Source organism: Arvicanthis niloticus, chromosome 1 (genome assembly GCF_011762505.2).
Source record: "Arvicanthis niloticus isolate mArvNil1 chromosome 1, mArvNil1.pat.X, whole genome shotgun sequence".
NCBI lineage: Eukaryota > Metazoa > Chordata > Mammalia > Rodentia > Muridae > Arvicanthis > Arvicanthis niloticus.
This window is the reverse complement of record NC_047658.1, coordinates 56,689,468-56,698,479: the sequence shown is the minus strand read 5'-3', so window position 1 is coordinate 56,698,479 and position 9,012 is coordinate 56,689,468.

Sequence of the window (9,012 nt, the reverse complement as noted above, 5' to 3'; positions counted from 1 at the left end):
GTCTCTTCACATCTCTTTGAGCAGATCACTCCCTAGCTTTATCCCAGAGTTCCTTCTCCTGCCTCCTATTTCCTGCTGACAGCATAGGCCATAGGCTTTTTAATTGGCAGATGATGTATCCATACAATCCACAAAATATTCTCTCTATAGGTCCTAGAGACAATTGAATGGGCTATTGAATAGGACTAGGAAGTGAAGAGCTATATTTTCTCTGAAAAATGCACTTCTAATCTTTTTTTTTTACATTTATGTATTTATTCATTTATTTACATCCCCAAAGCTACCTCCTTCTGTTACCCCCTCAGAGAGACCCTCCTCCCCTCATCTTCCCACCTCTTTATTTCTGAGATGGTAGGGGTCCCTTGTGTATCCTCCCACTCTGGCTCATCAAGACTCTGCAGAATTAGGCACATTCTCTCCCACTATGGCCAGACAAGGCAGTCCTGATGATGTGTTGATAAAAAGATGAAGAAATACAGAATACATTTTATGGAGGGAGGGTGAGGTATGGGGGAAGGGAATGTCTCAGCTGGCCCATGCTGAGGCATCCCTTCCCCCTAGGGACCAGCCACAAGACAATAAGGTATAGTATAAAATAGAGTTTATTGAGAGAATGGGGAGAGGGCTTAAGAACATAGTAGAAGCAGAGAGAGGCAGAGAGAGAGTAGAGAAGTAGAGGCTGGCCATAAGTATGTAGAGAGAGGGGGAAGAAGAAGGGGAAAGGGTGAGGGGACAGAGGGGAAACAAGAAGGCAAGAGAGCAGGAGATCAAGAAAGCAAGAAAGAGAGGAATGGGCAAGCAGCTCCTTTTATAGTGGGCCAGGCCTATCTCATTGTTGCCAAGTAACTGTGAAGAGGAGCATACCTGGCTATTACCAGGTAACTGTGAGGGTGGAGTTTAGATAGAATGCTAACACCTGCAACATATGTGGGATCTGAAGTCCAGCTTTTCTATCTCCTCTCCCAGTCTGGAGAGTCTGCAATATTTAAGACAATGCCATTGTCTGGACTGTAACTTGGTTTCAGGGCACTGAAATCAACACGTGAATACACAGTGTACAAGCACCTCTTTCAACACTCATCAGCTCATTTTTTGAGGCTCAAGATGGATCACTCTAACTAAATCTGATGCTGTCTTGGTAGAAGTACCATGGTACAGGTATTTTCAAATACACAGGCTTTTTTTTTTTTCTGAAACTGGGATGTACCTTGATTTGTAGCCTCAATGGGCATTTTTAAGGAACTCTGTACCTGCTACATGGTGTCAGGCCTCCACATCTCTCCATGACACCTTTAATCCTGGGCTTTTATTATAACTAAGGCTGTATCTTTATTAGTGTTTTTTCATAGTCTTTCATTATGTTAAGCCTCAGCAGCTACCCTCATTATTATAAGGCTAAGCTTCAGTGCTATGCTTGACCCTATCCATGCCTTAAAAGTTGACATGTTGAGACATATTAACTTTGACTCTTCTGGACCTCTTCTGGACCACAGTTTTTGCATGCTGACCCTGATGAAATACTTCACAGAAATTTTGCCTCTGTGATGCTGGCTTTGAAGAGGTCAGCTCAGGAAGTTTAGAAAGGTCAAGGAACATTTGCGCCTCTGGAAGGGAGAGGCGAATTAACATTCCTCAGACCATAGGGCACAAGGGAGGAGGAGGGAACCTACCTGCAGGTGGGGAGATATTCCCCAGGACTGACCATTGGCCACCTACAGATAAGGGAATTCTTTACCACCTCATTCCCTAAAGACCAATTAGTTTAAAAAGTCATACTGTTCAGCCAATCACATTATGCCTATGGCTGCTCCCGTAAAAACTGTATTAAAAGCTCACTGAACAAGCTGTACATGGTAGCCACTTTACCTTCTGTGTAGGATGACCCCAACTCGTTGGAACAATAAATTCCTCTTGCTTTTTGCATTGATTCCTGGCTCCCCCTGGTTCACTCAGGGGGTTCCTGGTAAGGTAAGGCTCTCCAGAGTCTTTCAGCTTCTTTTAAACAGCTCAGCTGAACAGCTGCAATTGACACAACAAAATGTTTTTAATTTAAAATATTGATTTCCCTAATAGAGTAATTAAGGCACTCTTGGGTCTTTCTAAGCAACTTAACAAGCCAGGCACATTGCTGTCTACATCATCATATATGTTCCCATAAGTTCTAAAGTCCTTTTCACCAACATTTTTCAAAGAACAGAACAATGTTCCATGAACATTATGCCAATTTGGTTTTATTTAGGGTTTCTCTCATTGTGATAAAACACTCTGCAACCAAATAATTTGGAAAGGAAAGGGTTTATTTCAGTTTATAACACTCAGATTCCACTCCATCACTGATGAGAGATAGGGCAGGAACTCGGAGCAGGAACCTGGTGATAGGAATTGATACAGAGACCACTGTCTGTGCTGAGTATTTGTTATCATTTTATGGATTCCTTAACATGCTTTCTTACATCATCCAAGACAACTATTTAGGAACGTCACTAAAATTCTGTTTTTCTAGATATGTCTAGGTTCATGTTAAGTTAAAAAAAAAAAAAAAGCAAAGCAGTGCACTATACTTTAAAATACTCACAGTTCTTGTATTTTAGATAACAGTTTTTTTTTTTTTTTTTTTAATGAGGTCAGAGAAGAATAAGTGAGTGACCTCCCTGGCAGCCAAACTGTCCCACTATCTAGAATTAGTTTTTCAAGATCCAATTTACTTTATCTCCAGTTCTACCTCACCACCTGCCTTATGGCCAGGCCTCTGACCTCAGTTCTGGCAGACTCCAGCTGCTGAGGTGCAGTACATAACAGTCAGAAAGACAGACACCTTTTTGCCAGAAGTCAAGCCCCAAACCTGGTCAGAGAATCCCCAGTACTCAAGCAAGCTTTTATGTAGCCAGGCTACAAAACTCAAAAGTCAAAAAAAGAAACAGAAACTAAAGAACAAAACACCCATCTGACAAAGACAATCTCAGAAAATAGCACTAGGTCTATAATCATCCCAAACTCAGAAACCTAAATGCCAGAGTGAAAACACAATTAATAATGGCTAGGGCAATATGGCACTGACAAAGTCCAGCTATCTAATGACAGAAATGCCTGAATATTCCAATTAAACTGAAGTAGAAAAAAATGACCTTAAAACAAACTTTATAAAGACATAAAGGTTTTTGAAGAAAAAACAAGAACAATAAATCCCTTGAAGAATTTAAAGAAAAGACAAGTAAAAACTGAAGAAAATTTATAAATCCCTTAACAAATGCCAAGAAAGCCAGAGAATTGGGGAGGAAGACACAGGTGAAGGAAACTGTTCAAGACCTGAAAATTGAAATAGAAGTAATAAAGCACAAACTGATGAAATTCTAAAAATGGAAATCTAGCTAAGCAAACGACAACTACATATGCAAGCATTATCAACAGAATAAAGGAAATGAATGAATGAATCTCAGGGGTTGAAAATATGCTAGAAGAAATAGGTTCATCTGTCAAAGACAATGTTCGCTCTATAAAGTTCCTGACACAAATCATTCAAGATATCTGGGATACTATGCAAAGACCAAAGCTAAGAATAATAAGAATAGAAGGAGAATATTCCTACCTTACAGGCCAAGGATATATTTTCAATAAAATCATAGAAGAAAAATTCCCAAAACTAAAAAAAAAAAAAAAAGAGAGATGCATATAAACATACAAGTAGCTTCTAGAACATCACATAGATTAGACCAGTAAAGAAAGTTCCATACCACATAATAATCAAAATGCTAAATGTATGTAAGAAAGAAAGAATATTAAAATATGCAAGAGGAAAAAGGCAAGTTACATAAAAGGGCATATTAAAAATATGCCCAACTTTTCATCAGAGATTCTAAAAGCCAGAAGAGCCTAGGTAAATATCTTGAGGACTCTAAAAGACCACAGATACCAGGCCAGACTACTATATATAGCCAAACTTTCAAACACCATAAGTGGAGAAAACAGATATTCCATGACAAAACCAAATATAAACAATATCTATTCAGAAATCCAACCCTGCAGAAAATACTAGAAACTAAACTCAAATAAATGATTAACTATACCTAAGAGAACAGCAGAAATAAATTCCATACCAAAAAATTCAAAAGGAGAGCAAACACACACACACACACACAACAACAACAACAACAACAACTACTACTACTACTACTACTACTTCACCAACATTAAAATAACATAAATTAACATTTTTTTTCATTAGTATCTCTCAACAACAGTGAACTCAATTCCCCAGTAAAAAGACACAGGCTAACTATGTAGGTCCACACACAGGATCCATCATTTTGCTGCATACAAGAAATACACCTCAATATTAAAGGTAGATGTTATCACAGAGGAAAAGGTTGGAAAAAGTGTTTCCAAGAAAATGGACACAAGAAGCAAGCTGGTGTAGCCTTTCAAATATCTAAAAGAAAAAAAAATAGACTTTCAACCAAAATTATTCAAATGGGGAAGGACGCTTCATACCCATCAAATGAAAAATAAACCCAGAAGACTTCTTAATTTTAAATATCTATACCTCAAATTCAAGGGCACCTACCTTCATAAAATAAAATACTAAAACTTAAATCACATATTGAATGCCATACATCAATAGTGGGGGATTTCAATACCCTACTCTCAACAAATGACAGGTCATCCAACCAGAAACTAAACAGAAGAATAATGAAACTAAAATTGTTATGATTCAAATAGGCCTATCTACAGAACATTTCAACCAAACACAAAAGAATATGCCTTCTTCTCAGTACCTCATTGAGCTGAAGGGCCCTAGGGGTTTTCACCAAGCTTACAACTAGGCCAAGTTTCATTCTCCACCCACAGGATCATTCTTGAGTAGAAAATTCTCAGAATGTACTGACTGATAGTCACCTGACCCTCTAGAAAGTCCCAGGTAGAGTTCAAATGTATACATGCTAGCTAGCCAATAGATTTAAAAGGTCAATCTAAGGAACTGTAACCTTGCTGATGTAACCTGTGCCTCTAAAAAGTATAAAATCTGCTTGTAATAGACATTCAGGTTGCCTTCTAGTTTCTTACCTAAAGGGACTGATTGATTGTTGATCCTTTTTACTTTTGCATTGATAAACATCTCAGTGTCTCACTTGGAGGCATCTTGAAGTAAGTACCACTGACTGAGGGTCAGAGGGTCAGGGGTCTTACAGATCATTCTCCAGAAATCATCCACATACTTTGTCTGAAATCGTCTCATCAATACAAGAAAATTGACATAACCCTCTATATTTTATCAGATCCCCATTGCTTAAATTTGGGCTTCTGCAATAACAGAAACAACAGAAAGCCTACAAAACTCATGGAAACTGAATAGCAGTCTATTCAATGACCACTGGGTTAGGGAAAAAATAAAGACATGAAAGACCTCCTAGAACTCAATTATAACAAAGATACAACATACTCAAACTTATGGGATGCAATGAAAGCTATGCTAAGAGGAAAGTTTATTGCAATAAGTGCCTTCATACAAAAATTCTAGAGGTCATATGTTAGCAACTTATCACCATACCTAGAAGCTCTAGAACCAAAAGAAGCAAACAGATTCAAGAAAAGTAGATGTCAGGAAATAATCAAACTTGTGACCCTCCATTCCTCTGCTGGCTGCTGGTCACTGGACTGTGAGGACAAGAGCAGGAGACAGGGGGCTGGGTTTGGATTACATGAGTAACAATGAACAATTGATTTAAGGAATCAGTTTCAATAAAAGAGCTCAACTTTATTCAGGGTAAACGAGGGTTATATAGATCTTCGGGAGTGGGTATGGATTTCCAGGGTAAACATACAATTTTGGCTAGGGTAGGAATGATTCATTAACATGAAAAGAAATTCCAAGAACCTGCTGGGCAGGTTCTTATCAGGAGAGAAAGTTGAACTTTTAATCTGGCCATAGGCTGGGTGACTTTCCTCAGAGGTTCTTTGGGGTTACATGCCAGAAGAGCTGATTGATCATAACCCAGTACCTAATTATGGTGGGAAGGGCTGAATACAACATATGTGCTGAGTCTTGCAGTTATTTAAGATCTCTATCATTTAAATACACTTTTATCTATTACTATGTAAGAAAACTTAAATGCCTCAACCTAGTATTTAAGAGAAATCTCACAGTTAAGTAATTTAAAGAAAATGATGAGAAAGCACGGCAGTTTATTTTGTTCATCTCCTGAATCAGTGGCCCCTTGTTGCAGCTATAAAACACTTCTTGGCCAGATTTTACATATAGGATGCTTGAACGTTTTATGTTTTCTTCTGAGGGAGAGATTATTTGAAGTTATTTAAAAATATCTATTTGATAGACTAATAACTTTAATAATATAGTATTATACTTTTAAATGTATGTCTCTTAGATATAGAAATTGAATTTATAAATGTGAGTGAAATAATTTTACTTTTCATTTATAGGTTAATATGCTAATATACATTCTGATTCTCTTCCCTGCTTAAAAAAAATCTAATCTGTGTCCATATAATTATTTATAGATAAATTTGTTACAGTATATAATGCATTGATCTCTACATTTTTGTTCATTTTAAATGATGTAGGTGCTTTACAATTTTTTAAATTGATCTTGTTCAGAACTAATACCCTTGACAGTTATTAAGTAAGAAATTAAACATTGTAAAAATCTTTCTCATAAACCTAAATAACTATGGAACTTTAGTGATGCTCCAGAAATTTAAATATTCCTGTTACATCTTGATATTTTTTAATTCTAAAATTCAATGATATATCATGTTTCGCTTTTTAAATTTTTACCAATAAATAAAAAAAATTTGTGTTTATCACAATCTCACAAGCAATCTTATCTTCAATTTTTGATTCTGAAAACTTGTCTAGTCTTTGACAGACTATTTTATACACTATAAGAACAAGTCTTCCACTGTCAGAACACTTTAATTCTGGAGCATTGTACCACTGTTTATTTTTGTAATTGAAGAACTAAATATTTATAAGTAAAATTCATATCTAATATTTATCTTTAAATATTAAACCATTATATGACTTATGTTTCAAAGAATAAATATGAAAGAAATTACATTGCTATTAGTTATTTTATTTAATGATTTCATTATATATCATGTAAGATTTCTACAAACAATCCTACATATAAGAGGCAAAATCAACAGACATATTTACCGTAGTAAGGTTTCATTTTTTATAATAGTAGAAGAAGTACATGATTTTGAGATTAATTTCCTTAGGTCTAAAAAAACAGAACTACAATTTTTTCCACATCCAGTGAGTTGCTAAGAATTTGATCCATTCTTTTATGTGAATTCACATTGTCACACTCCTACATGTACATAGACATCTTCCTTCATAAATTTCTTAATGCTACTTTCATATCCCTCTGCAGGGCATCAAACTGATGGTCGTCACCATGCCAGGTGCACTCAAAAGAAACAACATTTGCAGCAACTTTTAAATTTCACATCTCATCTCTTGTTTTCCTGAAATTTAGTTTAACTGTTCACATTCTCATCAATGGACAATAAAGTTTATGCAGTATTTTTGTGAGTGATTTCTTTTTTTAAACGTGTGTAGCTACCAAGCCGAGATAAAAACTTTGAAGGCAAATCTATTTATGACAGGTGGAGATGAGAAGAGTCCCTCACCTGAGATCATTGGAATTCACAGGTACAGAAACATCTAAACCATTCTACCCAGTTTAGGTGTTGTGTGGAGGGTTTGGCAATTTTTTTTTTTCAACTAGTAGTAAAAAGTAACTTTCAAAATGCTCTGACATCTGAAAAATAAAAGCCTGTGCTTAGATTTTTATTAAAATACTACTTTATGTTTTGAAATTAACTGTGGTTGGCAAAACTGATTTTTGAGTAAGCTGTATGTATGCCAAAGGTAACAGCCAATCTTCTAATGTCAAGTCTTGTAGCATAAAATATTAAAAAAAAAAAAAAAAAAAATCCACACTACCACCAGCAGGGCACCAGCAGACAGGCTCACCAGTTCTCAGCCCAACAGACTCTCTGATTCAGAGCTCCAGAATCGCTCCTTCCATCCAACCTGCTAAGTTTTCATGGCCATCTGTTGTTAGAATACATGATGCTTGTTCTTGATACACTTAAAAAGTCACAACAGAAAAACCGAAACACATGTCTTGTCAAATACCTGTCACATTTCATTATATGTGACATTGTACTGAACATTATACTGAACATCATGCACTTAACAAATATCTTGTTTACTCTAGCAAAATGACGATGACTCTGTGGTTATATCATTACATTCAGGAGGAAGAGAATACATACCTCAATAGCTTCTAAATGCAGATATCTACAGTAAGAATAATTTCAAAGGATCTGACAGAATTTATATTTTAATTATCTGAAAGTAGATGATTCCTTTTACTAGCATATAAAATAGACAGAAATAAAACAAAGAATTTGTCAAGTAGTATTTTTCAATCTTTGAATCTTTAAGTAAATTGGTGACTCATGAAAGTCCCACAGAATTATTATAGAGGAAGTACATTTTTCAGTACCAGAAGCAATGTGTTACTTTATATGTCTAAGTCTATCACTTATGTAAGAATTTAACTAGATTTTAGTAATTGACTTTTGAGGTTTAGAAGGAACTGATTACTCTGAAACATACCTACTACTTTTATCTCTAAAGTATTAATAAGCTGTAGTATAGCAATGATTTTGATATGTGTTTTTCCAAAGATTTGAAATTGCTTAAAGGAAAACATGATATACTAAAAATTGATTAAGTCTAAATTAGTGGGTTCTTAAGAATTAAGCATATTTTAACTAAATTCAGAAGTTTTACTTCAAAATTATACTAGGCATTAGAAGAAGTAAATGATTCAAAAATCAAACCAAGAAATGCCTGCTATTCCAGGGGAACCTCCATTCTCTTGTTGTCTCTTCTCTCACCTTCATCAGACTTGCTGAGCCTGAACTACACAGGTAAACTTTCCTTCCCCTAACCATCTTCCCTACTTGCTGAATTCTCTC